Below are 20,504 nucleotides of genomic sequence, written 5' to 3'. Positions count from 1 at the left end.
TTAAAGGATCTGAAAAGAGGAAAAGTCCCGTCCCTTCCAGTTGACCACCATGGGACCTTATTTTGGGGAAAAATGAATGTAGTCAATGGCAAGAGACAAAAAGTTATTTGATCCCGTTTTAATTGCGACACGAATCACATATGATGTTTATCAATTTAAAACAAAAATTCAAGTCAACAAAGTGGCAGTTTGTCGTAGGTTTGTCACAGTGTCATTTAGTTTAGTGTGTAACGGCTCAGTGAACTACATCTCTCGTCTCGCACAATATACATCACCAACACTAGCTGGCTAGCTAACTTAACTCGGTTCAACATACCCAGGGTATCTTCTCCTTATCTGGTTTCACTAACCCGAACAACCGCTATCCTGGGACGGGGGTTATCAACTCAGTAAATCAATCATTCATCTGACTATGAGCTGTTCACGTGAAAGGGGCGGGATTTGCACCATATGACCAATCACAGACATGGACAAGTCTACTGTCAGCAGAGCGGCACATCTTTTACAAAGGAAGAGCAAATAATAATATTAGACAAATACGAAGGAGTTAAACACATAATTCAGACTAAAAGTAACACAGTTGAAGCTGCCAGATGCAGGAAGAACAGCTGGAGAAAGAAAAAAATCACGACATGTGAATATGTAAATTAACAGACTTAATAATTTAACGGAACACTCAAAAGTCAGATATAGACGTCTAGATGGGGCAGTGATATATAACTAGTTTTCAGAAGAGTATGGATGAATAGATTACAGTAGCCTACATTTGGTTATTATTAATAACATGGCGTGTAGAACTATTTCAGCCTTCTTTCAGCTGCGTCCCCGTCTCCGGCGGTGTGAAACGGACTTGAGAGCAAGTAAAAAAATAAATATAAAAATATAAATCAAAGCGGTGAACACCCACAGCATACAGCCAGCTGTCCTTCCTGGTTCTGTCAGTTTAAACTGTGTTGTTTTTAGTCTGATTATGACTGTAACTTTTTTGTATTCGTGAAATATTATCATATGATCGGCTCACAGAGCTCTGATTGGTCAGTACAGTCGGCAGTGCTTTCATACGAGTTGACCTCTTTTCTGGAGCATAACCTGCTTCGGAGCAGGTCAGCTCATCATCAGTTACCATGGTGATCCATCCCGGTAAGAAGTGAACCACCGTCGTAAGACTGAAAACCCTGAACGGTTAACCCTAAAGTTACCTCGCTAACCACAAATCCTGCTTCGTAGTACAGGCCTCTGGTCTTTTTCTCAGACAGGAAGTGAGAGAACGAGCGAGACCCGTTGCTCATGTGAGTCCATCCCAGAGCAAAACACACAGCATTGTAGCTTCAGCGAGAGACGTCACTTACGCGACTTTTGGGTGTGTCGTCTTTCTAATGACATATTTTCACAGTCTGATACTTCAACAGTTTTACAACAAACTGATTTTCTTGCCTTTCAAAATGATGTTTTAAATTATCAAACATTGTATGTGTGATTCATGGCGCAATTCAAATGGGATCAAAAAACTATTTGTCTCTCGCCGTTGACTACATTCATATTTTTACTAAAATAAGGTCCCATGGTGGTCCACCGGAAGGGACGGGACTTCGCCGCTCTATACCTCTTCCTCCAAATATCAATTTAGATATCAATGAAAGATCCAGGGGAGTGTCATTTTGTTTAATTTATAATTAAACACAGTAATTTGTAATTTCACTACAGTCAATCCACAGTCTGTAAAATAAAGAGCACAGCTTACTTGCAAAATCCTCCTCAAGGTAAGATGACATGTGTCCTTCACTGTAACCGATTTCAAATGGTGCTAGAAACAAAAGCATACTCTGAACACCAAAAGTAATCAGTCAACCTTGGAGAGAGGACAAAGAGCTTGAGCTGTCAGAACGTCACTGTAGAGTAGTGCTTCAGGGGGTGATACCTTTATCCCTCTGGCGACACTTCACAGTTGCCTGTTGCTGGCCAGTGAAATCCACTTCCCACCCCAAGAACACTGATTTCAAATGGTGCTAGATAGATGACAATATTCTAAGCCACCATCTGAAGCCAGCTTCCAAGGGGGGCTCATCTGCCAAAAAGCATCCTTCTGTGGCGTAAAACAACCTCGAATCTAAAAAAGAATGGAAATTGACATTAATGAGATTAGAAAACAGTGGAAAACAATTAGTAAAATGAGTTGTTAGCTTAACACAAGAAAGAAGTCATTCTCCATTATAATGGAGAATATACGACCAGAACTCCTTTTAGGGGATTTCAGACACATTTCAGTTAGATTCATTGAAACAGAAAGATATCTGAGAGAACAAAAGAGTGATTCAGATGCTGCAGACACACATTGCTTGATATCTGCATGTACTGTAATTAAAATAGAGCCTAAAAGAAAGATAGTGTAGATGTGAAGCAGGTACTGATATGGTAGTAGCCAGAGAGAAGGCCCACACTTAGGAGTTGCGATACATAAAACTGTTTAGTTTGGAATATTTTCATTATATTTTCAAGGGGGAAAAGTGTGTTATGGAAGACAAATTGCTCTTACCGTACATAACATCTTAGCATCTAGCCTGTGACGGGAGACTTTGGCCAATCACAGGTCATTTCAATTCAGTTCAATTCAATTTATTTTTGTATAGTGTCAAATCACAACAGAAGTTATCTCAAGACGCTTTATATATAGAGCAGGTCTATGACCGTACACCATAGTTTAGAGACCCAACAAGATCCACCAAGCACGCTGTGGCCAGGAAAAACTCCCCGATTACTGGGAAGAAACCTGGAGCAGAACCGGGCTCTGGGTGGGAGGCCATCTGCCGAGACCGGATGGGGGGATAAATAGATAGATAGATCGAGAGAGAGTGAGAGAGAGAGAGAGAGAGAATAGTAGCGTAGCAGCTGTAATAGCTAATACAAGTAGGACTAATAACACAAAACCAATAGTGGTGGATGGAAAGAGTGATAATACAACTATCGGAATTGATGTAATTTGGTCGTCCCCAGACGGGCTTTCAAGAGGAGCTTCCAGCTGTCTCAGTCCACCATACATCTGGCTAGCTCGCCAGCACTGTCCAGCATCTCTCCTCAGTACGTCCATGTGTGTTGGTGTGGGACGTCCCTGTGATCGATGCCCGTGCGTTGGTTCCCACAGCATCAGCATGCTTGCTGGGAGTTCTTGATGTCTTTGGCAGTGACCGAGAAGTGTTATTCTCCAGGCTGCCACATTGTCACTAAGTGTTGATAATCCCTCGTTAGCATCTCTCATTTCAGAGAGAAAACGTTCCTATTGGCTGTTCATTCAACAAGGTAGCTGTCAATCACTCGTGAACTCGGGTCCAACTAGGCAGCGCTGATCAAATATGAATCTATATTCTGTTATACTTCTGTTACTGTAAAATGAGAAAGTGTGCCCCGGCTGGTGGGTGGTAGGGATGCACCGATACAGACTCAAATAGCTGGATCGGGGCCGATCTATGCAATTCAGCTCTATGTTTATATGATATATACATTATATACTGGAATTATATTTGCTGTTTAAGTTTTGACCAATTTGTTGCTACATTAAAAAAGTTTATATTTGAATTATAATTCCTGTTAATTTTACCAAGTTACTGGTGTATGTTTTATTATTAAAATAATAAATAATTCAATAAATGTATATCTATGTATTTATTGGTCATATTTTGGTTTACAAAGTTAGGAAAGCAATGTTTAAGTCCAGCCTGATGTTGCCGTACACATAACAGAATGATCCCAGTCACTTCCACACAGTGAGGCCTACAGCTTATTAATTAAACACTGGTATCGGGTCAGTACTCGGTATCAGCTGATACCTAAAGCCCAGGTATCGCTATCGGTATCGAGACTGAAAAAGTCGGATCGGTTCATCCCTAGCGGGCGGTGCTTGGTATTTCCTCAACTGATCTCAACATGGCGGCCGAGTCACACTCATTTTACAGCTAAACAGTACACTACAAGATGTTTCTGAAAACATCTGAGGAGAGAAATAGGCATTACACTAACAGAATATTGATTCATATTTGATCAGCGCTGCCTAGTTTGATCTTCATTTGGAGTTTGTGAGTGATTGACAGCTGATGAGAGACGGCGAGGCTCCAGCTGATACCATTAGGAGCACCTGAGGACACAGAGGAACATGATTTTTTTTTCAGATTACCTGTTTTATGCACTACTGTCAGGATATAGTGACCGTTTTATAAAAATGACTTTTTTAAAATCCTATTTGCTCCAATTCTTCCTACTGCTGCTTTCACCAAACACTCACAATAATGACACAAATACACATCGCATTTAATCACAATAGACTCGTTCCTTCTTTCAGTTGGGAAAGTTGACTTAAAGCAGCAGTGGGTAGAAATGGAGCAAATATGATAAAAAAAATAGATTTTTATAAAACAGTCACTATATCCTGACAGTAGTGCATGAGACAGGTAATCTGAAAAAAATCATGTACCAGTGTCCTCTTTTGCCCAGTGATGCCGAAACCTTGTTGCCTACTGAAGCTTTAAAGGGATAGTTCAGGTGTTATGAAGTTGGGTTGAGGTACTTATCCATAGTCCATAGTGTATTACCTACAGTAGATGACGGTCGGCACAAACTCAGTTTGGAGAAGCTAACAGGAGTTATCGCATGGAAGCAAAGCGATCTACTGCTGTGGACAGGGTCAGCAGCAAAGCCTATTATATCAACCTAAAAGAATCAGTAAGGGTTTATTATTTTCCCTGGTTACCTTGCCGTGAGATAGCCATTTCCGATGGGGAACTTAAGCCATGGTATACATCTATGCTCTCGCCAAAAGCCTCCAGACTACATTGAAAAAAAAATTAAATGTTCTCACTGAACACGGGGGTTGCTGGTCTACAGTACCGTTGCCTCAATCGGTTTGTTATGGTGTGACTTTGCTGAATTTGAACTAACCAGTCACACAATAACACAAACAAACTAACCAATCGAGGCAGTGGTAGACCAGCAAGTCTCGTGTTCTCTGAAGTAAAATGACTGTTTTTTCCCCAATGGAGCCTGGTGGCTTTGGGGAGAGCATAGAGAATGGCTTAATTTCTCAGATGGAAACATAGGCTGTATTTGAAAACGCATTCTATAAAAGCAGTACGTACTGATTTGGCCAAAATGTAGCTTGAAATGTAGTATGCAGTATGCAAAAAAAAAGCAAAATCTATTCAAAGTAAAAAAAATTCAAAGTTCAATAAGCTGCATTTTTCAATAATATTGCAATGGTGGTATGAGTTTCTTTTTTTTGTCCAGAATTTTAAGAGCTGGTTTAAAGGTTAAAGCCTGGTCTAGCATACTGCAAAATGAATACATTTAACAGTTTCATACTGTATACTACTAAGGAACGCAATACGCATTATGAACTGTATACTGCATACATCAGTATGTTAGTATGTAGTAGGCGGTTTCAAATACAGCCACAGACTGTATAGCTGTCTGACAGCAAGGTTAACTGACAAAAGTAAATATAGTAGTGATGTGACGAAATATCGTGCCATGAGTACTACGTACATACGTGCTCCGGGTCTAAAGCTGCAGCCTCTTCCTGCTGCTGTTCAAGGCCTCTGGAAGGACGCTGAGTACGCGTCATATCTTCAGGGTACAACACATGCGCAGTAAAATCTGGTCTGCCCTCGCCGAAATTGAACCAATCGCAACGCTTCAGTCTCACTGCGCATGTGTCATACCCCGAGAGCCATGTCCGCCCGTGTCCCAGCCTCCTTTCATAGGTCCACACACATCAACACACACAGCGCAGTCAGTGAACAGCTGATCAGAGGCCGCGGTGGAGACGAGCTGAAAACTATGCCCGTTGCTGTAAGTGCAATAAAACTTTGCAAGTGTAAAGCCAAGATATTACATTATTATTATATTAGTAATATTATACGTTATTACACCTGTTCAACAAGCATAAACACGATGAAGCGGTTAAACATGAAGGAAAGCGACGTTTCAATCTGCTCTGTCTGCTGTCTCTCATCCACCGCTGCTGTTTACACAAGCAGAGCACGTTAGCTCGGCGGCTAACAGCTAACTGTTAACACGTGTTAGTTATTTAGTTGAGTTGTGAATGACTTAAGTTCCTCTAGTAAGCCGTGTTTCAGTGTATGTGTCCGGGGAGTTTATTGTGAAGGGAGGAACGGAAGACGTTAAGCGGTGATGCGCTGCAGACTACGGAGGCTCCGTGGTATTCATTTATTATCTTCATAAAGTATCGGAGCAGCGTAACCCTCGGCTACACAAGACTGAAACTAAAGCTGGCAGTAGGCTGTGTAGTCTCACTGTTTAGGTTAGTTTGTCATGTATCTCACTGGTAGACAAACTAGCCCCCCCTCCCACCCCCACCAGCCCTAACATCACCTGCAGCAGTGAGTGACATCAGCAGAGGACAGAAGGAAGGAATATTTAGCCTCCTTCATGACCAGCTAGTATGATAAACTGAGTCCACTACAACCTAAAAATTGCAAGTTGTGTTAAAGAAATTAGTGGCGTTAAAACAAATTTGTGTCAACTTGACAGCCTAAACTAAACTAAACTAAATGTTGCTGCTGCCCCCGTCCACAGCAGTACATTGCTTTGCTCCCGTGCCGGTACTCCTATCTGCTTCTCCAAACTGGGGGCGTGCCGACCGTCATCTACTCTGGGTACAACCCCACTTCAAAACACCCAAACCACCCCTTTAAATAAGATGTGTGAGGGGACACTGAAGAGATAACAGCTGTTAGATACACTGCTGTGTTAAGTCTTGGTTCATCTGGAGGCCTTGCCATTTGCAAGCAGTTAATTAATTTTTTAAACAATGCCTCAGTGGTCTCCATTACACTGATGTAATAAGACATAGTAAGCTTTAAATTGTGTCTTTCTCTACCTTGTTTTTCACAGGACCAAGAGTAGGTTCCAGGGAATCCTGACAGCATCTTGGGAGACTGTCAATCAGAGACCTCAAGTGTGATGCACTCTGGGATGGATTCGGATCATGCTCGTGCCCTGCCCTGGTTTGGGACAGAAAGCAGAGGAGGGAAGTAGATGAAGTGAGAAAGAGAGAGAGTGATGAAATGGAAAACCACTGAGAAAGCACCCCCCCCCCCCCCTCCTCTCTCTCTGTCCATTTGTCTCTAACACGCCCACATGACTGATCTGATACTTGATCCAAGCTTCACGGATGTGTGAAGGGCCAAACAAGAACAGACGCACAAAACACTGCCACTGTCTTTCAGACTCACCTGCAGCTCTGCACACACAGATCTCCATGAGTCCTCTTCTCTCTGTTTCTCGGTGGAACAGTGGGGATGACGGTGCGTCACTCTCCAGCCACTACAAGGGAAAAAGCAAGGAAGTGGCAGTCAATCGCTGGCAATGAGAGCCATGACGCAGACACGCAGCTACCAAACACTGAGAGGGTGGGGCAAGGACAGGTAGTGGCCAGTTCACTGACCTGTTGCCAAGTGTTCTCAACAAAGTACAAAACTACCCAACCGTTTCTAATATCTGGTTTTACCCTCCTGCTGTTTTTACTCTTTGCATGCAGGTGAAAGGACCAATAACAATTCATTGTCTTGCTCCAAACCCCCCTTGTCTCTCCAGAACACACACCCACACACAGTCTGCCTTCATTTCTTCATGTTTACAATGACAACTCGCACAAATAGCACTTTTCTCGAAACTGACAAAAGCAAAATCAGAGAAGCCTGGCCCCAGCCTCAAAACATCAGATGCAATTTACTTTGATTTTCACAATAAGAGGAAGGACAAAATCCCCACGGCCCTTACAAGTCCTTATCAGGCTTCAGATAGACTGAGCCAAGCCTTTTTTGTTTTTTGTCAGGGCCTTTTGTGTGTAAAGCTATGTGTGTGTGTGTGTGTGTGTGTGTGTGTGTGTGTGTGTGTGTGTGTGTGTGTGTGTGTGTGTGTGTGTTTACACTGTAGCCACAGTGATGGCTCTGATCAGAGGGCCTGTCTGTCCGTAGGTGTCTGGTTCCTTCGCCTGGCTAGCTCAACCCAACCCTGTCAGTTTTCTTTTTCGGGGTTGTTTGTGGCTTGTGTGCCACTGGACCTGTTGTGTAACGCTTATAAAAGATTTAAAGGGACAGGAGGCCTTCAGAGAGCGGTCACCGACACAATCAGGATGGAACTGTGAAGCACCCTGGGGAAGCCCATGGGGGTGAAAGTCTTCACAGTGGTCCATATTTACAGAGTAATAGGATTATAATAGCAACAGTAAATCACTGAGTGAGTAAACCGCAGTGAAACAACCCCCAACAAGAAAGAAAATCCAACATTTTTGATTTTTTTAGTAAATAACATCCAGGGTTGCATCATTCAATTATTTCAGAAACGAAAAAGGGAGAACAGTTTTCAGGTTTACATGTTTTTAACATTTTCTTGGTAAAAGGAGGGAGTGAAATAATCGCAATTTGTTAGCTTACAGTCGTACTTGTTAACACGTACAAAATATGATCAGGTTAATATACAGCTCATTGTTAAAAAGATATACATATCTGGAGCTGGAATAGTGTACTTCTATCTCTGACTGTCAGGGTTAGGCTTTGTGTTGATGTGAAACCTACACAGACTAACTAACCGTAATGTTAACTTATTCATAAGGAATGACCCCCCCATAGTGATGGGGTGAGTACCAGCTTCAGCGCTGATGCTAAGAATCATCATTTTCTTTACGGTCATCTTTATAAAGAAAAAATAAACAGGCAGCGATAGTATACAGTATGTCAGCACATTTAGAGGAGAGAGAGTGAGAGAGAGAGAAAGACGCTGACTGGAGAGGCTGGAGCTGCAATGCAGACCACGGGCAGCCACACGCTCTTGCATCATCTCAGGAATGTGGCATCTTTTGGACGTTGGACTACGAGCCAGGAGAACGAGAAGCCCTCTCTTGTCTAGGGATTTAAATCCTTCCTCCTCACCGGTATCAGAGTGTCAGGCTATGCAGAAGATGCTGAGCAGCTCTCTTTTACTGACAGTTCAGAGTGAACAGGAAGGCCTGGGTAACACTTTACTTTACAGGCCCCTTAGTTTCCATCATTTCCTAGAAAGGAGCTGATGGGTCATTGTAAATTTGTAGGAAGGTTCCTGGGAGGGACTATGTCATTTGGTAGATGGAGGTTGCGTCCGAAATTCCATACTATCTATCTATTTCTAGCTCTATATCTATCTCTAGCTCTATATCTGATGTAGCAACTAATCCAAAATCAATTTATTTATCTATATCTATCTCTAGCTCTATATCTGATGTAGCAACTAATACAAAATCAATCTATTTATCTATCTCTAACTCTATATCTATCTCTAGCTCTATATCTGACGTAGCAACTAATCCAAAATCAATCAATCCATCTCTCTATATCTCTGACATTTCTATATCTATCTATCTCTCTCTCTCTATATATGTCTATCTCTATATATCTATATCCATATATATCAATATCTATCCATTAATATCAATATCTATCTATATCTGCCTGTCTATATCTATATATCTCTTGCTCACTCGCACTGGACACTACGGCAAAATAAATATCCCACAATGAGGGAATGATATGAGCGCCTGCTCAGGGTCAATGTTGGCTGTGGCAGGTCAAAATGTCAGGTCACATATTTTTCTTAATATAAGGAAAAACTATTTAAAAAAAAAAGAAGCAATTCTTAAATTAAACATAGTCAGGAATTAAGGTTACATGATATATTCCATATTTGTAATGTCTGCTAACACTGACTCAGTGTTTTCAATTCTAAAGCATTCTACATAGATATCAGAGGTGAGGAAGAATTTCAGACACTGCCCACAATGCGATGCGGTGGTGACGACAACATTCATAACGGACAAAAGACGGACAGCGACTAAAGCGGTAGCTCTGCTGTAACGTCAATAACTCTTCAATCTAAGTGCAAGTATGAGATTTCACTTTGCTAGGCGTAATATGTTTTTAAAATTAGGATTGCAGATGCCGGTAAAGCTGATTATTGGCACGGGTTGCCATGGTTACGCCTCTCCAACCGGCAAGAAGGCTCTCAGGAAGTGATGTGGTAATTACAGTTCAGTGCGTCCGAAAAGATACATACTACTGTTAATTCACACACAGTAGTAGTACACAGTAGTGCATAGCATGCGATTTCACACGCAGACCGTGTCTATTGATACATTTCCAATTAATTAACTCTGATTAATTGCTGGTGCAGCCTAGACACTGTCACTGCACAGCAGGCTACTGGTTACATGCAAGAATATGAAATGTGTCAACAGGCAAGAATATGGAGAATAAAATGTTGTCATCAAATAAACATATTTACTCTGGTTTAAATGGACCGTTTGTAACTTTCAGAAATGCTTGTTAGCAGCAACACCTGTGGCCGTTAAGTCAACGAAAGTCAGCACCGGGCTCGCTCTACATAGACATGAAGGAGCATCGCTCAACACAGTGAGGAGACACACGTCAGCTAAAACCACAATATCACTCTATATTTCAGCTGCTTGGCAGTAATGTTAGCTGACCAGACGAAAGTCTGAGCGCGCATGGGAAACCGACCCGGTAGATTTATACATGTAAAAAGTTACAAACAGTCCCTTTAAATGGATCTCTGTCAGTATTTCCAGTCATTCATATTTTAGCAGTTCTTTCAAGGAAATTTGTCTGGAAATTAACACCTGCTTAAAGGGATGGTTCAGTGTATTTTGAAGTGGGGTTGTATGAGGTACTTATCCATAGTCTACCTACAGTAGATGACGGTCGGCACGCCCCCAGCTTGGAGAAGCAGATGGGAGTCACAGAAGCAAAGCAATGTACTGCTGTGGACGGGGCCGGCAGCAAAAAGTATTTTAGACACCTAAATGAAAGGCCCAGCTAAAAAAAAAAAAATCAATATTAGTGTGCGCTGTGTTTAGAATATTTTCACCCCTTTACCTTGCCTTAGACAGCCCTTTCCGACAGTGAACTTAAGCCATTGTATCTATACTCTCGCCAAAGCCACCAGACTCCATTGAAAAAAACTGTAATTTTACCTCGCAGAACACGAGGGTGGGCTGGGTTACCGCTGCTTCAATTGGTTAGTTTGTTTGTGCTTTTTTGTTTGGTGAATGCAAACTTCAAATGAAATTGTAGAACTAACCAAAGTCACACAATAACACAAACAAACTAACCAATCAAGGCAACAGTAGACCAGCAACTTCTGTGTTCCGCAAGGTAAATTTACAGTTTTTTTTCTCAATGGAGTCTGGTTGCTTTGGCGAGATAACCGCTTCAGTTCCCTGTCAGAAACATCATCTGTATAGCTGTCTGGAGGCAAGGTAAACCAGCAAAAATATTGTAAATATAGTGTACACCTAAACTGATATTGATTTTTTTAGGTGGCTAAAATACATTCTGCTGCCGGCCCCGTCCACAGCAGTACATTGCTTTGGTTCCGTGCGGGTTCCTGTCTTCTTCTCTAAGCTGGGCGCATGCTGACCGTCATCTACTGTAGGTGATACACTGACTATGGATAAGTACCTCATACAACCATCAACTATCAAAGAAATTATTAGGAAATTACGGCACCAACTAGACAATGTGTTATCACGGCGATAGAAATGTCAGCATAGGCTAGACAATAGATGTATGATAATGACTTCACAAAAAAACACAGGCAGTGATCTGATACATCACCTACCAGCTTTCTACATTTACAAAGGAAACAAATGTTTTACCATTAACAATATATGAACAGGTCAACCCATATAAACATACACGGTACTTGTGTATCCATGGAAAAGTGTATCTGCAACTGCAAAGCCTTTGTATAAGAGAACAGTGCTTTTTAACCAATCAGATGTTGAACTCCAGCTGTCTGCTTGCAATAAGCCAATAGAGCACTGCTGTGCAGCTTGTGGAGCTCCTCCCACCCAATGAGAATCCAGCTTTGGCACGATGGCCTGTGATGCAGCAGCTTTAGGAAGTCCAGTGCATGTCAACTGGAGAGAAGCCAAAGCAGGTAAACAAGTTCTCTCTCTTTCTCGGTCTCGGTTTCTCTCTCCTTCTCTCCTTCTCTCCTTCTCTTTCTCTCTCTCTGATCCGTGACATTTAGCCCCTTCTGCTGCTCCCTTTCTCCGAGAGAGACAGATGAACAGATAAGAGAGAGAAAGGGAGAGATATGAGCTGTGTACTTGGTTGAAGAGAGGTCCAGCCAAAAAAAAAAATGACTGCGTCACCATCTCTGTCTCTCCTAACTACGCAGAAACAAATGTGTCTTGGGAAGGGTTTTGCGAATCCCGGTGGCCCTGGAGGGTGAAAACAAATCACATGACAAAAGTGCCACTAGCCACAGACACCAAGCTGATCTGCTGTCTGACAGCAACATACGGCTGGATCCCAACCAGCCTTCATACATGCCTGCCTCTCCATGCTCATTCTTAACTTCAACTCCATCAAGAGTTAACCACAACAAGTAGGCCAGCAATTCCAACACAGACACGTATATGTACACATCTAGTGACATCAAAATTGACTGAATTCAACGAACTTATCCTGTCGTTTCTGAAGGCTGCTGTAATGTCCACCTGGCTGCGTCTGCGCACACTCCCATATAATGGTGTATTCAATGTCTGATACTGTTTCATAATAGGTCAGACGGCACCATGCATGGTTGTATTCAGCTATTTTCACCAATGTATTCATCCGTATTCCTTAAGGTGATGGCGGCAAAAAAAAACGATGTTCGAATGCCTTGATAATTCTCAGCAAAACATTCCTGACCGAGCTTCGCTGTGATATTAAGAACCCTCCAGAATATTCTTTTGTTAACCCTTTTGTCGCACCTCTGCCCACCCAAACCACACACACACACACACACACACACACACACACACACACACACACACACACACACACACACACACACACACACACACACACACCTTACCATGCTATCACAACAAGACCTAGAGAAACTGTCACATCTTCAGCATCCATGTTGAAACTCCCCGATACCAGCTCGCAGGACCTACAGTGCACACAGACGCGCACACACACACACACACACACACACACACACACACGCAGACGGGTAGAGCAGATCAAAACTACCAAGGAGGAAGAGGAAGAGGAGGAGAAAGCCGAGGTTGTCCGAAACCATTGTGACGACTTCAGGTGGAAAACTCGATGACTCTGGGCTTCTGTTATCACAGCTTCAGTTTCTCCTGACATGAAAAAGTGACGTAGCAACTAATCCAAAATCTCTCTCTCTCTCTCTTTCACTCTCTGACTTGCTCTCCCTCCCTCCCTGTATCTCCCTCTCTCTCCCTTTCTGCTCGCCTCTCAAACACACGCACTCTTTATTTTCATCTTGTTGCAACAGCAGAACTGCTATTAAGACTGCTACTTCTAGCTAACACACATTCAGAGCAAGAACCCACACGAATGTACGTGCGCATGCGTGCACGCACGCGCACGCATCACGCTATTCCTCACCCCCAGTGTGACGCAGCACTTAATTCTCTGTGCTTTTATATCACTGTTGTGGCTACACAACGCAACTTCTTGATCAGGCTGAGCCAGAACCACACTAGCTTAGCTGCCACACAAGGCAAGTGAGCATGAGCAGACTGCAGTTAAAGGGACCCTACCACCATGGCTCCCTGTCCCCCACTCTGTGACGCTGCTGTGTCCCCATTTCCCCCCATGTCCCCTTATAATTGGGTCTCACTCTCCGCTGCCCTCCTCTCTGGCGCACTCCTCTCTGCTCTCGGCTAGAGACGCACTGGCTGCTCTGTCTGTGAGGGTGAGCTGACTGAGCCTCCTCGATCACCTGACAACCCACTGTTTTTAAAGGCACATCACCAGCTTGTGTATCAGTTGCATAAGCACTCCGATGGTCTTTTGGCTTTTTTTAAATAGGGGAAGGAGGGATACCACTCATCTCTGAATCTGCACCGAAGGGAATATTTGTGTTGTAATGTGATGCTATTGTAATACCCATATGTTGGTTACTACAGTGATTTCTGACGTAAAATACACGTCGTTCCTTATTCAATGATGCTTCTTTTTACCTCCAGAGTGGAGCAAACGTTGAAAAATAGTACACAGTGTGAGGTGATTGACTGTCACAACCCCACTGACACTTTACCATGAACAGGCCTACCACACTTGTACTTCCTTTTTTCAGTTCTTGGTGCTTCCTACCACAATAAAGGAAACGGTTTTATCCGCTGCTTCTATTCAAAATACTAATCCTGAATCTTGTAAAATGACTGTGTATTGTATTGAATGAAAACCAGAAATGTAGCTGTTCCTTTAAATGGACTGCGTTCCTGTCTTATTTATAGTCTGTTTTGGTTCAGTCAAACATTAGCAGAGTGTATTTTAAGAACTTGAGTCGTTGCAGTTTTATCTGATTGTTCACATACCTTGATCAGATGATTCTTCGTTTGGAGTGGAAATCAGACGGATGGAGCTGTGGGGAGATAAAAGGAGGAAAACACTTTTTAGAGTGTAAAATAATGCCCTAAAAATCAACAATTTGACTTTATTTTACTTTTAACATTGATAGGAGTCAAGGCAAATACAGCCTTGGGAATGCTACAGTAGCCAGCCAACCAATGCCACATGAACAACAATGGGACCCAATTATACTAGTATTCTATTATATACAACAGTGATTCTCAAAGTGGGGTCCAGGGACAAAATAATTTGCTATAAATGATAAAATTGTGCTCTATTTACAGATGGGGACAATATGCACCAATAAAACTCCCCCCCACGTTAGCTTTGGGCCAATAGAAACTCTGATATGACTGTGACACATCACGTTAATCTGCCATGAATCAGTCTCTTCACTCTGGGCACAACCAACCGTTCCTGCTAGTGCTTAGCTTATTAGCCAGCTAGCTAGCTGGCGAGCATGGAGAAAAATTAGAGATAGTCCATATCGTCAAGGGGCGTTAAAACCAAACTAGCTAAATTGAGAGAATATGACGAGGGTTATATCAAGCGACAGCAATGGGAGACTAAAATGCGTCATGTGTCTTCAGGTACTAGTGAACGAAGCCATGAAGCCGGCCAAGCTACAGAGACATCTGATTACAATGCAGCCGGAATATCAGGGCAAAACAAAGTGGTATTAACATGATTCAAATTGAAATGGGTTTCTGTTTATCACTATATTTATAACTGGTAGTAAGCATTATGCTTATTCGGTGTTACAATGAGGAGGGGGTCTTTCTGGGGAAAGCAAGTCCAATGAAAAATAATGTTTATATCTATCATGGTAGTAATTAGCCAAATTTGTGATAGTGTAGCTACAAAAAATTGCCAATTTTTGTGATAGTGCAAATAAGAGGACCCAGCTTAGTTAGGTCTCTTTTTATGAGCTTTTCTGTTCTCAACAAGGCTGCTATTAGATCTGTCCACATTTGTGAAGCATAAAATCCCCTTTAGCTGAAATAAAAGCTTTGTTTCAGTTAACAAAAAGCTAAACTAATTGTGTCAACTGACCACCAATAATTCATTTGTTTTACAAACTTGGAAAAATACTTCCACTGGGCACAATGTGCATTCCTAACATCACAACTGTGTGCTAGAACTCTAGTACTACGCTGCAGTGCAGACTCACTGACCACCTAAACTTTGTAGTTTACACAAGGCATAAACCATCCCTCTATTTTAATGTCTCGTCTTTTCCATTATCCTCCAGTTACAGGTCAAGAGTTCCATGTGGCTGTAAACATTTTCTTCCCTAAAGCACTTGTAGCTCGGGCTGTCCTAATTCCCCACTGGAGCCAGAGGATATGGAGCCTACAGCTTCACCTTACAGGACTGAGAAAGGAGAGCATCGCCAAACAAATCAGCTTTCACTCTCGGGCTATATGGGATCTGAGGGATCAGGGCATGTTTGCTCTGAGCAGGCTGGTAGATGCTGAGGGTATTGATCTGAGGATTGAGGTCTATCTTCTGTTCTAGGGTGAAGATGTATGTATGCAAGATAATAAAACTGAGGAATATGAATGCAAGTTGAACACTTGGTTTGGTGCCACATTTCCTGCTAAGAAGATACTGTAGATATTTTTAATACTGCTGTCAAAGTTAATGCGATAACATCGTGTTAACGCAAAATCGTTTTAATGCCACTTGTGATTTTTAGTTACTGTTTTAGAGCTAGTGAAGGTCCAGAAATCATGTAAAACTAGAGAAACCTAAGGAATCTAATGGTACCAACCATGTCATACTAGCGTGTCGCGAAGGAGGTTAAATAACGCTCCAAACTATCGCTAAATTTTGCCGAGGAAAAACTGGCCTCAAGATATGTGAATGAAAATGGGGTCTATGGGTACCCACGAGTCTCCCACTGTTGGGCTTGAGTTTGCCATGTTTGAGCATATTGTTTTATGCTAAATGCAGTACCTGTGAGGGTTTCTGGACAATATCTGTCATTGTTTTGTGTTGCTAATTGATTTCCAATAATAAATATAAACATACATTTGCATAAAGCAAGCACTCCCTTGTTGATAAGAGTATTAAATACTTGACAAATCTCCCTTTAAGGTATATATATATATATATTTTTTTTTAAGATCATTTTTTGGGCATTTTCAAGCCTTCATTGATAGGACAGCGGACAGTTTAGAGAGCGTGAGAGGGAGAGGAGGTGACATGCGGAAATGGCTGCCGCGCTAAGGACTCAGCATTGATATAAGGATGCCCGCTCTACCAACTGAGCTATCGGGCGCCCCCTTTAAAATACATTTTGGACAGATAAAAAAAGTGTGATTCATTTTTAATTTAATCATGGACAATCATGCAATTAATTGCAATGAAATAATTTAATCAATTGACAGCCCTAATTTTTTATTATTTTATTGTATTTAAGTTGCAAAAGTGTTTGTATTTTATTAATCATGTAATTTTAGTGTTATTTTAGTGTTATTCTATTAATCTAGTTTTTATTTTACATTGTTTTATTACAATTACTGTTATTATAGCTTTTAATACTATTCTATCACATTGTTATCATCTTGCGTGCATTGGCCTCATATTGTCAAATGGCTGAATAGTTTTTGTCTTTTCTGTTGTTTTCACGTCCACACTTGATCTGCCTTATTTACGGCTTGTCAGTCATCTGTGGAGCACTTTGAACTGCACTAACCTGATATGAAAGGTGCTATACAAATAAAGTTTGATTGATTGATAAAATAGTTGCATTTCTAAAACGCATTACTTTTCACTCTATATCAAATAACTGATGAATTTAGTGTCTCTTATATTGAATGCTGTCATGTGCCCGTGGCAGTTCGATGTTGATAACTTGGGAATGATTGCTTTTCCCAACATCCTGCAGCCTCTAACGAGAACAGGAGGTTTCACTGTGACAGTGGTTTGTGTTTATGCTGACAGAGACACGCTACGGCTTTAAAGATGCATTCAAGTGCCGGCCCTTCCTGTCTGCTATTTATGCTCCTCATCCAGTGGGCAGTGTGTTAATTTTAGCCATGTCATCTATCAGCCATGCCTGTTCCACTTCCTAAACCTTAATCTCTCCCTTGGAAAGGTGCCCAGTCAGCTCCATTGATATTGCTTTTGGCTGTATTGGGAACAATGGACTCCTAAATGCACACACACACACACATTTAGGCAAAAAAAAAAAATATTCTTACAGTGTTTTATTCAAAGTAAACAGTGTAATCTTTTTTCTGTTATTACCTGGTTACCACTGAAGAATGCAGACAGGCTCTCTCTGAGGATGTCAGCACGTGTTCCAGCATCATTCCCTGTATGATGAACAAGAAGAGCCTTGTCCTCGGCAGGTCATGAGGAAATCCCAGACATTATTTCGAGACATGTCAAACATACAACACAGTGAATTCAAATGTTTCCCCTTAGCTCAGCGGTTTCTGGCATCACAGTGTTAGACAAAGTCAGAGAAAAATTACCTTTGTACAGATATAATGTGACATTTGATGCTGTGCAATTGTAGGCTTTTATAATTTTGTGCAACTGGCCAACTGTTATTCAGCTATGACAATAATTAATATAAACAGTGCAGTGTTGTGCCATTCATCCTTGATGCTGCTGGCTGTGTTTGCTGTGAAGTGTACTGGCTCTTACCTTTCACATGAAGTTCAAAAGTAATACCTGCTTTCCCTCTGTGGAAAGAGAAATAGCAATATTTATCTGGAAGGCAAGCAATTTCTAAGCTTATCTTTGTTGTGATGTTCTATTCTCCAACATATTTATTTCCTTAGAGCCCAGTCTATCACACCATGAAACAACATTTTCTCTTACTGTGACTGTGAAGCAGTCAGCAAATCAATCGGTGAGCCGACTGCAGTCGGTTTGGGGTTCTGACGTCAGGAGATGTCGGGCCATTTTTTTTCCAAAGCACTAGTCCTCCTGTCAACAAAGATACAAAGCACAAAATGGATAAAAACATTAATACCCTTGCTCTCATGTAAATGTGCAAAATGCTGTTTTACCCTCACTCTGTAGTGTTGCATGAATACTTCAAATATCTGACTCATTCCAAGAACTGATAACTTCATGCTCTGTAAAAGCCTGCACAAATACGCCACCCTGTGTTAAAGTGAGGGTATTGCTTCTGGAGGGTTTGTTTACATCAGGAATAAAAAGTGCGTATGACATAGAAACCTCTGGATGGTTGGAGCTGAGTCAAGGCACTGGCACAGCAGGCACACGCACTTTAGGTTCACAAACAACACAAATATATCCCGAAATAATCAATAATACGTTATTTAAATAAAAAAAAAAATCATTGAAGAAAATCTATTTCTGCAAATGAACAATGAAAAAAACAAACTTATATAATGTCAACTTTATGCCTATATGCAACAAAATGCTGTTGAATGAAGTAGTAACTCATTTTACATTTCTTGACATATGGTATAAATGAAATACAGTATGCTCAGCTGGAAATGGTGCTAACTACGCACAACATGACACACTGACAGGTGACACAATTCAAAGTCAGTGGACTATAATTAAAATTTTGTGAAAAAGTAGCAACAATATAGATTTTGTTTTTCCAAAACATTAGTTTAAAGTAATTCCCCGTCCTCTTTAACTTTAAATTAAACTCCTGCTACTTAGAATTCCGACATTAGGGATATAATAAGTTGAATCAATTGTATTCAAGTGTAAACTACTACTAGCAAACAAAAAATAATATAGACATAGACAATAACAACATCTACCATCACAAAATGAAATCATTACGCAGTACCGCACGGATGCAAAGAGCACTCACTCCGGAGGTAAATTGAAGTGCGCAACATCCTCCTGCAGCAGCAAGCATCCAGCACACACCTCTCCATCCCACAATCCCACCCTGCTCCTCTTCATCCCACCCTGCTCCCCTCCATCTCTCCATCCCACCATCCCACCCTGCTCCTCTCCACCCCACCCTGCTCCTCTCCATCTCTCCATCCCACCCTGCTCCTTTCCATCCCAACCTGCTCCTCTCCATCCCACCCTCCATCCCACCCTGCTCCTCTCCATCCCACCCTCCATCCCACCCTGCTCCTCTCCATCCCACCCTACTCCTCTCCATCCCACCATCCATCCCACCCTGCTCCTCTCCCAGCCAAATGTAAATAAACAGTCTCGATGACTTACCGACAGCGCCTCTTCCGCAACACTTCCGCTCTCTTTACTACGCATTACTAGTCCGTCACCGCTGCCATTACCTCCCATCAACCTCCCAGTTAGGATCAAACCCAGAGTGGTCCCTCGCATTCATGAAAACTCCTGTCCATCGACATTTTCACAGCAACACAAACAAACCACGCCCACCCAACACACCCCCGTTTTCTGATTGGACGTCGCGCAGAATGGCGTCAACAGGATCACGTGCTTTTGACGCAGGTTTAGGCGCAGAGAGAGAGAACAGAGCGTTCTCTTCTCCATCCACGGTACAGAGCAGGGAGCGCAGGCGGAACAAGAGCATACACTGCTCCAAACTTCCGCTTTAGCTTCAATTCCCTTTCTTTCCTCTTTTAGGGAACGCGAGCGCAACGGCATGGATAACATGTTGTAGAATTAAGGACATTATTTGAGGGATTAAGGAAAACACATTCAGACAATATAAATATTGAATTGATAATTATTTCAAGCCTATACGTGTTTTTATTACTTTATTTGCATAATATAAGATACAATGGGACCTCAGCTCAAAGTTATTGATCTTGCCTATAATAGCTCACTATTTTGCTAGATTATTTTCACCTTTCAGTCGACTGGAAGATCAACAAAGAAGACTGTAGCAGTTGATTTTGTGGTCTTACACTGTTCTCATCATCCCATGAATTTAATGTCATAAAGAATGTGGTGATGGAGGCATGTTGTCTTTCTTAAGAGGCCACTGTGTTAAACAGCTGCTCTTCTGTTTTATTGTTCATTTTTGCATACAATACATATGTTGCAGATGTTGTATTTTAAAGTGTTGTGATTTTGTACGGCGGCTACCTTGGCCAGGTCTCTTTTGTAAAATAG

At 41.8% G+C, this 20,504-nt stretch overlaps 1 long non-coding RNA gene across 1 annotated transcript; it reads right to left on the bottom strand.

Annotated features, from left to right (window-relative positions):
• Positions 1–1,648: 1,648 nt before the first annotated feature.
• Positions 1,649–20,241, bottom strand: LOC141771925 (uncharacterized). The gene is made up of 7 exons (XR_012594798.1): positions 19,629–20,241; positions 18,282–18,389; positions 17,700–18,142; positions 14,411–14,457; positions 7,242–7,332; positions 6,887–7,010; positions 1,649–2,107 (listed from the first exon to the last, which is right to left on the bottom strand). It is a non-coding gene; the product is annotated as an uncharacterized LOC141771925 (long non-coding RNA).
• Positions 20,242–20,504: the final 263 nt, after the last annotated feature.

The sequence above is a fragment of the Sebastes fasciatus genome, chromosome 8 (genome assembly GCF_043250625.1).
Source record: "Sebastes fasciatus isolate fSebFas1 chromosome 8, fSebFas1.pri, whole genome shotgun sequence".
NCBI lineage: Eukaryota > Metazoa > Chordata > Actinopteri > Perciformes > Sebastidae > Sebastes > Sebastes fasciatus.
The sequence above is the reverse complement of the archived record's forward strand: the minus strand, read 5'-3'. Positions and strand labels throughout refer to the sequence as shown.